This window comes from Calonectris borealis, chromosome 3 (assembly GCF_964195595.1).
Source record: "Calonectris borealis chromosome 3, bCalBor7.hap1.2, whole genome shotgun sequence".
Lineage (NCBI taxonomy): Eukaryota > Metazoa > Chordata > Aves > Procellariiformes > Procellariidae > Calonectris > Calonectris borealis.
In genome coordinates, this window is record NC_134314.1 from 45,632,441 (window position 1) to 45,646,292 (window position 13,852).

Consider the following 13,852-nt stretch of genomic DNA (forward strand, 5'->3'; position numbering starts at 1 on the left):
AAGAGATCTAGTGGTATCCTGGGCTGCATTAGGAGAGTATTGACAGCAGGTCAAGTGAGGTGATAACTTCCCCTCTACTCAGCACTGGTGAGGCCTGGAGTACTGTGTCCAGTTCTGGGCTCCCCAGTGCAAGAGAGATGTAGAGCTACTGGAGAAAGCCCAGTGAAGGGCCACTAAGATGACGAAGGGACTGGAGCATTTCTCCTATGAGGAAGGGCTGAGAGAGCTGGGACTGCTTAGCCTGGAGCAGAGAAGGCTAAGGGGGATCTTACCAACATTTACAATTATCTGAAGTGAGGAAATGAAAAAGAGGGAGCCAGGCTCCACTCAGAAAGTGGTACCCAGTGACAGGACCAGAGGCAGTGGGCACAAACTGAAACACAAGGAGGGTCCCTCTGAACATCACGAAACACTTTTTTCACTGTGAGGGTGACCGAGCACTGGCACAGGTTGCCCAGGGGGGTTGTGGAGTATCTATCCTTGGAAATATTCAAAAGCTGTCTTGAACGTGGTCCTGGGCAATTGGCTTTAGGTGGCCCTGCTTGAGCAGGGAGGTTGGACCAGATGACCTCCAGAAGTCCCTTCTATCCTCAAACATTCTGTGAGCATGTAAATTCAGCTAAAGTTAATACATGTTCCATTTAACTCACTATTTCCGATCATATATTTCTAAATAATTTTGGATAACAAGCACTGGCAATAAAGGGCTATGTAACTTGTTTTTTGTAGTGAAGTAATGTCATGTCGTTTAGGTTATAGAAGAAATATCTTTTAATGATTTCCTTTGGAGTAAATAAGCAGAGGAAAACTAGCTATGTCATGCATACCAAAAGTTTGATGCAATGTATTCCAAGGTATGTTTGTTCTCTACCTACCATCTTAGGTGAGCATTGCTGAGAGAAGAATTAAGTTCTTCACATCCAGTTTGAAAAGACACTTGTAAAAGCAGTAAATCTGCTTCATACTTCTGGTCAGGTTTATTTTAGAAAAAATTAAGTGTGCAGTTTAATTTCAATGCATATTTTCCATAAAAACCAGAATATTTAATAACTGTTATAAGTCAGTGTAGCTTTATTTGTGATGTCACCACATGATTGGGTTAAATTCATTGTTACTTCTGTAGCATTCCCACATCTTAAAAACAGACTAAGAATTATCTAATATTTTAATGTGGTAAAAGGAATACCTATCTGGGAACCCAAAATTTTGCATTATTTTCTTTTCATTCGGTGTCTCAAAAAACCACTGATACCTACTTAAATAATGAGAGGTATACAGCTGTACATATTTTAAGCACACCATAATTAAATATTCTATCATGAATAAAAGCATGAGTACTTAATTCATTGTTGGCTTCTTTGTTGGTGCCCAGCTGACATACAAGACAGTAAGAGCACCAAGATGTTTTTAGTGATGATTTACACATCTCTTATGTGGCCTCTTAGCCTAGCTGTAGAATAAATATGTAAATGAAAACATTTGGTGATGAAAGATGTAATCTTATAGTTTTAGGTGTGCTGTGATTAATGCTGTAATTGTGAATGAGCAGTCAAGGAAAGAATTCTGATATATCCTTACTGCATTTAACAAATTACAAGAGAGACTAGAGAGGACGTTAAACCTTCTTATTAGCACTTACCAGTGTAATACACACCCCTGCATCACATGACTCAATCACATTTTTGGGGCCACGTAGCTTTTCTATTAATTCCATTCAAAATATTGAATGGACTGTGTATGCCGTCAGGTGGTTGTATTATGTACTTCTAAAGAATGGTGAAAAAGGCAATGTAGAGAAATCTATATTCCCTTTGCAGTATTGGCACCCTGCACCCCCTGTGCAGTATTGGCACCTCTTACTGTAGGATAGCAGTATTACATTAACTGTTTCTGAAGGAATTTTGTAATAGAATTTTCAACAAATATAACAAACTTAAGTCTCTTGGATAATCTTTTTTTCCACTATAGAAAGAAAGTGTTTAAACACATAATAATTGTCCTTTAGAGAAGATATTCTATTTTTATACCTAATTAATAGTGCAGTATAAACATACTACTCATGTTATTTAATTTATTAAACTATTGAATATATGCATATAAGTGCCTGAATGTCCCACGCTAAATCACTACTTTACTGTAGGAGATATTTTTGTGAAGATGTGAAATGATGATTTCTTCAGAGAGACTACATATAAAACCCACTTATATACCAAACACCTCATTGTGACTTCATTGGAACTGCATATGCATTAAAATTAAGCACGTGTTTGCAGGGAACTGGGGACCCAAACAGAAAAGTGCCAGAAAGATGAGATACAGTCAAAATATGTAGAGTTATAGACATGTATTTCCCCGAGTACTATGTTGATAAACAAAACTTCAAAGCATTAAATTTAATATAAGCAAGAAATTTTAGAGATAATGTTGTTTCAGTCTTTGTTCTCTCAAAATTTTTTTCTCTCCTGTTTGTCTTGTTATCTTTTTGATCCTTCCTATTTTGTGTTTATCTGTATTCCCTTACACATAACACTAAGACTTTTAGTGATTATATGATCAAATAGCTCTGGACAATGGGATTCTGTTAGGCAGACTGTCACTTCACAATAAATTAAACAGTATGTAGATATAACAAACGTATTTTATATGTTACACATTTATTGTGCTACATTATTAAATTATAATGATACCTTTACACCCCAGTGTTCCCCCATCAGAATGTCTTTTTTTTTTTTAGTATACATGGAAAAGACTGGGAACTGAGAGTTAATCTGGCTATTAATTATAGACTGAATTATTATCATGACAAGACTTAAAACCTATTGTATGGAGTCCAAACAATATTGGTTAATGCACATCATAATTCTAAACCTGGAACTTGGACTGAGCAGAGCTTGTGGCACTTATCACTTAAACAATCTCTGTTAAACTTCATAGGATATTTATAATAGTATGTGTAGCATGGTGTCAGGTTTCATTAGTTGATGTCTTCCTGTTGAGAAATGCATCTTTGTAACTGATCTTTCTTTAGCTAAGAAAAAACAGAGGCATTTTTACAAGGCTCTCATGAGCCTGATGATGTTGAATCTGCCGTTTTTGATGCCCTAAAATCTGCTTCCACCAGAATTTCTTTTCTTAATGTCAAGGCTGCTTTGGCAGTGAGACAGGGGTCATATTGTGGATCTAAAGAAAAACAATTTTGGTGCCAAAAGAGATGAAACTATTGGTGCATAAGGTCAACTGATGTTCTTGCCAATTGCTTCATGGCATTAGACCCTTCTAAATCTTTCTTTAAAAATCTTCCATCAAAAGATTGGAATACATTAATCTTGTCCTTTACTACTCAACAGAAAGGATGAGTAGTTCAGTATTAAATTTGAAACTATTTTTCTTATGAAAAAAAATCTAAAGATTTTTTTAAATGGCATTTTTGTCTTTGAACAAAACTATATTCTACTTTTATGCCTTTCTAACCTGAGCTGATAGCTATTTCATGGGTTTGTTTTAATTTTCCCTATAAAAAATAGAGAATTAGTTATTTTCTGTCAAAATATGCCTAAATATGAAGAATGGATAAAATCCCATAGCCTTTAGTATAAGAGAAATCAAACTATAGAATACTTTCTTTCCTACAGTTTTATGTAGCACTTGGTGAAAATGGCAAACAATAATTCATATTTACATCACTAAGATATATTGTTGCTGTCTTTGTGGTTGGTGATATCTGGCTATTTTCATTGCAAAACTCTCTCTAAATTTGGTATCCTCTTGATTCTGTTTGTTTCGCATGCACCTCTACTAAAACAATACCTACCTAAATTCTTTAATCCTTGTGTGCTTAGTAAGGGTCTTACACCAAACCTGTAACACCGCCTTATTTAATCTATTTTAGCTTAATATTTCTTATCACTTTCAATGGTGAATTTAGTAAGATTGAAGGTGGAAAATTGGTGATATACTTCATGTAATTTTATACATTTTAATACACTATAGAAATTGATAGAGAATTGAATTCATATAAACATCCTCTAGAACACTATTAAGGTCAGGTTTATAGGGAAGGTCAGCTCAGGTCACTAGTTTAACTCTGTATTAAAATACTATGCAAACACAGAGTTGATTGTGCATGTATAAAAGGGGCAAATACTACCAGTGATATTTTCAGTTGCTTTGATTGCCAGTTTATACTGCCAGAATATTCTCAGTGGCTTTGCTTTCCTTAGTCATGGGCACAAAACTGAGCCAGAATCAAGCATGCATCTGGAAGTTGGCAATGGATTTTGTTGGCTTGCCCATTTCTTTTGATAAGAAGGGCTTTGTCCCTTAGCATAAGATATAGTTGACCTTGAGTTGCCTGGAATGTTGTTAATGCTGAAGAAATGACTGACAAACAGCAATTATGGAGAAACATGTGGTTGTTGCTATTCTTATGCTCTCATCAGGTATTGTTACACATTTGAGGTCAGACTGGGAAAGGTAACATTGTGGATGAAACAATGAAAAAGAAATAGCATTATTTTCAAATTCTTTATTCATGACTACAGATATTTTCTATATGATTTGCCCTTTCTATCACAGTGACCTCTACAGACATGATGATGAAAAATATTAACAAAAAGGTAACAACTGATAGCTGGTATAAGAAGTTATTCAAAAACACTAAGCTAAAAGCAGACAAATAATTGCATGAGCCGTTGTTGTCATCACAGCAAGTATAAAGTCAGATCTGGTTTTCAAATTTGCTAGTATAAGGACTCCCTGCTGAAAGCATGTACCAGATGCAGGGTTTTCTCAAGGTTAAATGTGATTATAGCACACACACACATACAAATTGCAGACAGAGATTAAATCACAAAATAATGAGATCTTTTCAAAAGGTAGTATACTACTCTGATTATCCTCTCTACCTTTAAGATATGCCTGTGTTTTAAGTCTTTATACACTATGTTCATTGGGAAACTGCATTTAAGCTGATATTATGTCATTGAACTTGAAAGTCTGTCCATTTTATTGTATTACCTGCAGAAAAATTAATTTCATGTAAAGGATCTATAGTTTTACTTCTGTGTGTCAGCAGTCAGAATTATGTTCAATTTTTTTTTTTTTTTTTGACTGACTCCTTACACATCTGAAATGAGATAATAAAAATCACAGGAAGATATTAATGAAATGGAAACTAGTGTAAGAAAATTAAATAAATATGAATAAGTAACATTCTGTGCTCCATACTGAAAACTGCTACCTGTCAAAATCAGTGACTTCAAAACTTCAAAATCCTATAGTGAGATGGATTTTTAAAAAATATTTTATTATCTCTCTAATATTATGGAGCAATGGTTTAATACAGAAATAGTGGACTATTGCTATAGCCAGAGGGTCTCTGAAGACTGTGTCTACCCTAGTGATTTGTCTTGGTGCAATAAGAAATATTTTATGTGAATTGACCAATGGTATCCATTTGTCTTATGCTGGTTCAGGTCTCCAAGTAGTTTGATGCACAAAAATAAAATTCCTTTTTGAGGAAACGAAATCAGAAGTCCTGATCCAAGCGTGTTCCAGTGCGAACACTTTTACATTAGACTCCCTTTTCTGTAGTGATTTAAGAGAAAGTATCTGATAAACAAAAACAAGTTAAATTACGCCAAGCCAGTGTCAAATTCATGAAATGATGATGGAACTGAGTGCATAAATTGATTCAGGGTGATGCTGCAAAGAGTTAATTTTCAAATTAATATGTTAAACAAAGCAGATTCTTCTGTATACTGTACTTGGTCCCAGCTTCAGCTCAGAAAGGACTGAATGCTTTCCCCATTCAGAGTAACACCATATTGTGCTATCCAGAAGTTTTTCACAAGCCTCCCCCAAAACAGTGCTATGCCTTCGAGGCATAACTAGAGCTCACTGGAAAGCTGTTCCTTAAAAAAATGCTCATTGAATGATGCAGTTTCATTGAAATGGAAATGTACACAGTTTCATGGATTAAAAAGCCAGAAGGGAGTACTGTGATCATCTAGCCTGGCATACTATACAACAGAGACCTCATGGCTGTCTTAGTTTCTTCCCATTTGAACTAGGTCATGTCTTTCTAAAGATAAAAAAACCCTCTACCTTGCTTATTAGAAAGCATACTTCAAGGATGGGAGCATCTACCAAATTTTCAATGAGGTACTCCTCATTGTTAATTATGCTGTTAATTCTAAGTTTGTCTGTCTTCAGTTTCTAGCTCCTGGGTCTTGTTATGCCTCTGTCTGTGAGATTGAAATGAAATTTATCTTCCTATGTATATATTTATAGGCTGTGATCTAGTTATCCATTATACTAAGGAGGTGAAATTTCTTGATTCTCTCACTTTAGGTCATGTTTTTGAGTACTTTGATGGTTACATGGTGAATACTTAGCTACTTACCAATGTTATTTTTGACTTGTGGATGCAGAAATTGGATGCATTATTTGAATACTGAAGTAGCTAATGCTAAGTAGTTTCTCTGTTCCTGCTTGAGATTCCACTGTTTATACATCCATGTTCACATTCTTTTTTGACTGCGATTAAGAAAAGTTTGGAGCTATCCAGATGGTCTAAAACTGCAGGGAGTTCTTTGCCTGACAGTTTGTATTGTAAGCTTTTAGGTGTTTGTAGTTTACAGCTCTATTGTCACCTCTGGTGACACTAAATCAGACATTGTTGTATTGTTCCTTGATGCTAAGTCCTTTTTAGGCCGCTAATTCTGGGAGAAGTTTTCTTTTCAAAAAGCAGCTAAGACTGCATTTTTTTGTTTACTTAAATGCAGTCTTGAGTCTCTGCTTTTGGTTTACTTAAAGCAAATCACGGTTAGGGATTGGCTTATCTAAACAGCAACCTTCAGGAAAAATAGAAAAAATGAGGAAGAAGGGGAAGGACTAGTCTGATGATGTAAACGATAGTTGTGTTGCCATATCCATTCTGTGTGAGAGTTCAGTGTTTAGAGCATTCAGCAAGATGTGGGAGATCTTAGTTCACTTTCTTCCTTTGTCTCAGGAAAGACAAACTTACATTTCCTACTCTCCATGAGAATAGTTTTACCACATGGATAGAAAGTGATTTTGCTGCCTGCCAGCATGAATATTTAAGTGTTTCATGTAAAGCTGAATAGATGCATGAGTTCAGCAGTGTACTTCAGAATATCTCCTTTTATTCTTATCTTAACTAGGGCAAAGAATCATTTTGACCTAGGAGGTCTCACCTCTCTTTGGAGTATCTTGGCCACCGAGACAATTATGATGCAAATTTTTTTCAGTTTTCCTACTTACTTTTAAAAAAATTAGAATTTCCTATTTCTTGAAAAAATATTCTCACATTTGTGTTTTTTCTCTTGGTGAACAGTGAATATTTAAACATTAAAAAGGTAGACCTTAAATAATTTTTAGAATATGATTTTTTAATTACTTTTAGACTTATTTTGAAGTACAAATATGCCATGTCTGAGAACTTCCCTTGTAGCTTATGCCAATAGTACAGACAGGCATTGAAATGCAGTTAGAAAATGAATGGTGTTCAATACAAAGTTATTATGTATATCGTGGCAAAGTGTTACCTTTCTAAAAGACAGAATCATATGCCAATTACAAATAGTTCAGTCTTTGCAAAGGAACAATATTTCCCAAGGCTGAATGTGACAGGTATGGATATAGAACCAGTAGTATTATGGGCCTATTTTCAGTTATTTACAACTTGCTTAAGTTTGAGAATTTGAAGCAAAATTTTACATGCTGGTGTCCGCCTCAGGTAGCTTGTTATGGTCATTACAGCTAAAAAGGCCCAGCCATTTCAGAGAATGGAGAAGAAGAAATTAAAAAAAAAAGAAAAAAAAAGTTGATGTTGTTTTCCATTTAAATATTTCATTGCCCTTGTGCTTTGACATGGGACTAACTTCTACGTCAGGAATAGGACTTGGTTGCCCAGGTGAAAAGGTCTCTACCCAAAGCTTCCACACTTGGTTCTTCCTTCCCCATTACCCTCCTTCAACATTTATTATCCTTTGAAAAACTGTGGTTTGTGTGGTCAGTGTATGTATAGTCAGCAGTGACTTCCTGGAACTTAATTGCTAATACCCTGTCATCACTAAGCATGCTTGATCCTCTCATAGTTTGTAATTGTAACAGATGGCAACTGCATATACTTCCTCCCTTTGCATTTCCTACATCTAACAAGAGCTTGTGCATCAACCCCAAACATTCAGTTGTCTCATCACTGCTAGCACCTATGCTGTTCCTACCAAGCTACTGAACATGCTCCAGACTCAGAATAAGTTTCCTCCTTAGTGCAGTTCTGAGTCAGAATAGCAATGGGGCATTGGAATTGTGAGTTGCAATGCAATTCCTTTCAGTTGGGCTGTTGCTAGCCCTAGCCTGGCTGCTGGTGCTTGGGTAGGCCTGAAGTTGAAAACAAAGCATCTGCTGAGACTGAGACTTAAAAGTGAGAGAGAGAAACTGATTGGAAATTGGAGGATTAAATTTAAAGTAATTGCAAAAAAGACACTTTTTGGAAGTTGGTTTTGGGCTGAGAAGTTGAAACTGAGAGATGAGAGGGATAAGAGTTTCATTTGCCTATGCATCCACTGCACAGATGAATGTGAGAGAGGAACATGCTTTCCAGCAGGATTTCACAGATACTTATGGACAGCAGAGGACAAAACATCCAGAACCTTGGTTTTGATTTCAGGCTTTGGAGGAAAGTGTATCAGTGTGGCATGGACTTTTCTGCCCAGTCCATCTCAGTTTTCCTGGCATCTCCTGTTCCATCCATACCACCTTGGCCATGGTTCCTTGTCCCAGTGTCATCCAAACTTTTTATATCCCTCACTCACTCCTGTGACTTCCCATTATGGCTTATTTCTCATCATAACCAATGGACCTGATCTCTTCATGCATGCAAGCTTCCTGTCTTAGTCAAATCTCCTTTCTGCTTTGCATACACAGTTCCAGATTTCCTGGGTAGCCACTCCAGTTCTTACTCCAAAGACCTCTCCCAGTTCCCAGTCTCATTCATAATCATGTCCAGTCTTACCTTTTTCTGACCTCTCAGCAAATTTCCCTCCCTACTCTCCATGTGGCAGAGGCTTTCTGATCTAGTGTGAGTACTAAAATAGGATGAGTGTTTATCTCAGTCCTCTTGTTTCTTTTTTCCAGTGTTTACCCAGCTAGTCTTAGGTTTCTCCACATCCTTTGCCTCTTTGTCAGAATGCTCTTTCCAAACTCCTTTTCCTGTCAATCCACTACATTTTTCCTTGACCAGACAGTCTTGAACTCTTCACTCTCTGACAGTTAAGCGAATTCCAGTGCTTATTCCCAGACCACAATCTGTGCAATTTAGATTAAATATGTACATATTAAATACAGGTCTCAGTTACAACTGTATTTCAACTTTGTTGGCCTGTTGTTTGAGATGTAACCTTCTGCTTCCTGTGTTGCTCATTTTTGCTCTGAAGACTGAATTACTGCATTTTCATGCCACTCACTATCCAAGTCTTCATAATCTTAACTATTTTATTTTTACAATCTTATAGAAAAATGAGGGAGGAAAGAGAGTGGTGTTATCCATATAAAATAATTCAGGATACGCAAATTGAAAAAACCGTAGAACCTAGTTTTTTCAGAGTACTTAACATTGCTGTATATTAACTTCTGTATGTTGAAAGCAGAATGCCTAGAGATTACATTTGCAGCTATGTTATCAGCATTTCTGCAAAAGATATTTAAGAAATAAGTTGGGACAGGATATGTGGAGGCACAATTAATGATGCCTCAGCAAAGCTTGGTTTAAGTGCTTTACCAATGTTATTAAGGAATGCAGCAGGAGGACACAATCCAAGTTTTCAGGGAAGCTATCACCTCTTTTGATCATGATGCCTTCTTTTCAATTGTGCAGTTGTTTATTACACAATTTCCAGGTGCTGCAGCAAATGAAATAAAACTTCTACTTACGATCATGGTTTCCTATCAGAATAGATTCATCCTGAGCATTAAATGAATCTAGAGTTTCCTGGGAAAGAATAGTGGATGTTCATGAAGTACCACAGTATTCAGAAGTACAGGGGGGCAGAATTACTTCTGGATTGGTGGATATAAATCTATTTTGAATGTTTGATATGAAATCCCGCTAGCATTCTATTAATTTATCAAGGTTACTGTGATATCTGAAGTTGAAATGTTCATCCGTGGCAAATAACTACTTCTCTGTTCTAAACATAAACTTTGGAAAAGTATTAAATGCTAACAGGACTTAAAAAAAAAATATATAGTAAGTGGTACACAGCAGAGCTGGATGGTTCAATATGGATGTAATTTGGGTGGTTATAAAGAATCAGCTGCTGTAGTTGGCTGATAGGCAGGGCTTTGACAATAAAAATTAATTACCTGAGGTTCTTTGACTGACTATGGCACCAACAAGCATGCTTTGACATACAAAGTAAGTGTGTTTACTGGCAACCAAACTCTTATAAATGGAAATGGGTATAACTGGCATTTGGGCCTCTATAGAATCATAGAATCATTAAGGTTGGAAAAGATCTCTAGGATCATCGAGTCCAACCATCAACCCAACACCACCATGCCCACTACACCATGTCCCTAAGCACCTCATCTACACATCTTTTAAATATTTCCAGGGATGGTGACTCAACCACTTCCCTGGGCAGCCTGTTCCAAGGCCTGACCACTCTTACAGTAAAGAAATTTCTCCTAATGTCCAATCTAAACCTCCCTTGGCGCAACTTGAGGCCATTTCCTCTCGTCCTATCGCTAGTTACTTGGCAGAAGAGACCAACCCCCACCTCGCTACAACCTCCTTTCAAGTAGTTGTAGAGCGCGATGAGGTCTCCCTTCAGCCTCCTCTTCTCCAGGCTAAACAGTCCCAGTTCCCTCAGCCGCTCCTCATAAGACTTGTTCTCCAGACCCTTCACCAGCTTTGTTGCCCTTCTCTGGACACGCTTTCAACATATAGCATGTAAAATAATTCCCCAAAACAACTTGTAACTACCTGTGATACTGTAAAAGGAACTTTTGCTTAATTGTTGCTAGGTGTCTGAAATGTCACTGGCTATGTTTGAGCTACTAAGTCATAGTTTTGTATTCAAGATGTAGATTCTTGATCTAATGTGTACAGATTTTGGTCTGGGAGTGATACTTTCCCAGAATACCCTTCAAGGCTTAAATTATTTGGGAGCTCACAGATCTCCTGAATTAGGGAGATTTTTTTATTAGGTATTTTTATTTTTAGTAGCCCTTGGTAGATTTTTGTTTCCTCATGAATTTTTTTTATCATTTTTTGAGTGAAATTTAGCATCCATGATTCTGTGGCCAGAGGTATAATTTAATGACATGTTTGAAGGATTATCTTCTTTTTGTTTGTTTCGAATCTTCTATTAGCTATTTTCCTTTATTGTTTCCTACTGCTTCTATTGGAAGAGACAGTAAAAAATACTTTCCTGTTCACCTTCTTAATGCCACTTCTCATATGTGGACTCTGGTATGTTCCCATCTCTTTTCTAGGCTAAAGAATCCTGGTCATTCTTTGTACAGAAATTGTGTCAACTTTAATCCATTCTTTGTCCTTTTCTGCACCTTTCCAGTTATATTGTATTCTTTCTGAGGTAAGAAGGACCACCAGAATTGTACACAGTATTCAGACTGGAGCTGTGCTATTAATTTATTCTGTGGCATTATGGTTTTTGTATTCCTTTCATAGTAATTAGCATTTTTCTTTTTGCTTTTTTTAACTATTATTAAGCATATTCCTGCTATTTCCAGGGAGTGATCTGTTATAACTCCAAGGTCTTACTATTGAGTTATAATACTTTAGAGCCTATCACTGTATGTAAAGCCAGAATTATTCTTCTTTTGGTCTATCAATTTATATCTGTCTACGCTGAATTTTTGTCTGCCTCTTAATTGCCTAGTCACACAGTATCATCATATTTGAAACAACCGTTACCTTTACTATCAAAGTAAGCAAACTTTGCAATATTTCAGCCTTCTTTCAGATCATTTATCAATCTGTTGAACAGCACAGGTCGCAATACAGATCCCAGTGGAACTCTACAGTTTTCACAGTGAAAACTGATATTGTATTCCTACACAGCTGGTTTCAGCGGGCTCTGCAATGGACCCACAGCTGGCCAAAGCTGAGCCCCTCAGACAAGCTGGTGGTGCCTCTGTTATAACATATTTAAGAAAGGGCAGAAAATACCAGATGGAGAGAGGAGGAGGGAGCAAAAAGAGTGAGAGAAACAGCAGAGGCAACATCAAGGTCAGACAAGGAGGAGGAGAAGATGCTCCAGGTGCTGCAGTAGATATTCCCTGCAGCCTGTGGAGGACCCACACCAGAGATGATTTTCCTGACAGGAACTGCAGCTCGTGGAGAGCCCACACTAGAGCGGAGAAAAAGTGTGAGAAAGAAGTAGCGGTAGAGAGGAACTGTACTGACTAACTCCCTATCCTCCTCTGCGTTGCTCAGGGGTGCAGAGAAGTCTGGAGGACAGGAGTGAAGTTGAGCCTGAGAATGTGGGGAGGAAAGGTGTTTTTTTTAATGTTTGTCTTTTTGTTTCTCACTACCTGAATTAGTAATTACATTTTTATTTTAATGGACAATAAAGTAAGTTAATTTCCTCCCAAGTTGAGTCTGTTTTGCCTGCAACATTCATTAGTAAGCAATCTCCCTGTCTTTATCTCAACCCACATGCTTTCTCATTCCTGGCTTATCTTCCTGTTTTCACCCCAGTCCTGCTAAGGAGGGAAAGTTGAGTGACTGTCTGGGTGGGTTTTGGCTGTTAGCCAAGGTTAGCCTACCTCACTACCTTTGCTTTCTCCTTATTACTCATTATTAATACATACAGACATTTTTCTGAATGGAATTGCATGGCAATTTAATTTTTTTTTAAAAGCAGTTCTGATAAGTGCCATTGTTGAATGCAGCATGGAAATTTAAAAAAAAAAACCTCTCTGATCTATATACATGTTCACTCCTTTAGAAAAAGTTAATAGATTTGTGAGGCACAAGTTTCTGTAAAAACAGGTTCTTCTCTATTATGTCATAGTTATTCATTTGTCCACTGGTTCTAATTTTCAGAATATTAGCACTTTATTTGGTATGGACATTGTTCTTACTTGTCTGCTTCTCTGCTGGGCTCCTGTGGAATCCCCTTTCAAAAATCCATGTCATGTTAGCTATTTTTCAGTCGTTTTGTGCCAAAGCAATTCAGAGGGAGGTTTCATAACATGCTTAGTTGTGTTATTCTTAAATCTTTTAGAAACTTTTGGCAAATTACAATTAGTAGATAAGAAGTTTGTTACTTTTTATCTTGATTGTTTGGGTTTTTTTGTTCTAGAACTTCTTCCAGAACTTTGAAAAGTTTCAGAAATTTTGGGTTTGAGAAAGACCCTTTAAAATGTTGCATGTAAAGAAAAATTCTGGTAAGCAAAATTCTTCAAGTTCTTCAACAGTAATTATGGATCTAAAAATTAATTTAGGGTTTTTTTCTGTCTTTCTTTGAGTGTTCCTTAATTCCTACAAGTTCTGTGTCATTCTCCCTGCTCCTCATCTAGTTGAAAAGGCATTTGTTTTTAGGTTTTCTGTCTTTTGCAAGTTATTCTTCAAACTTTTGGTCTTCCTCGCTCTATTTTTGCACAAACGATCAGAGTTTATGATTTTTTCTATTTTACTCATTTCAATACAACCTCTTTTTCTGAAAGATAACTTCCTATATTATTCAGTTGGTCTCCCTGACTATGCTGTAGTAGTCATAACTTTTTCTTGGTCTTTTTGGCCCTTTTGATAGTGGTATTCATTTGCTCTGACACTTAAATACAAGGCCTTTAGTTT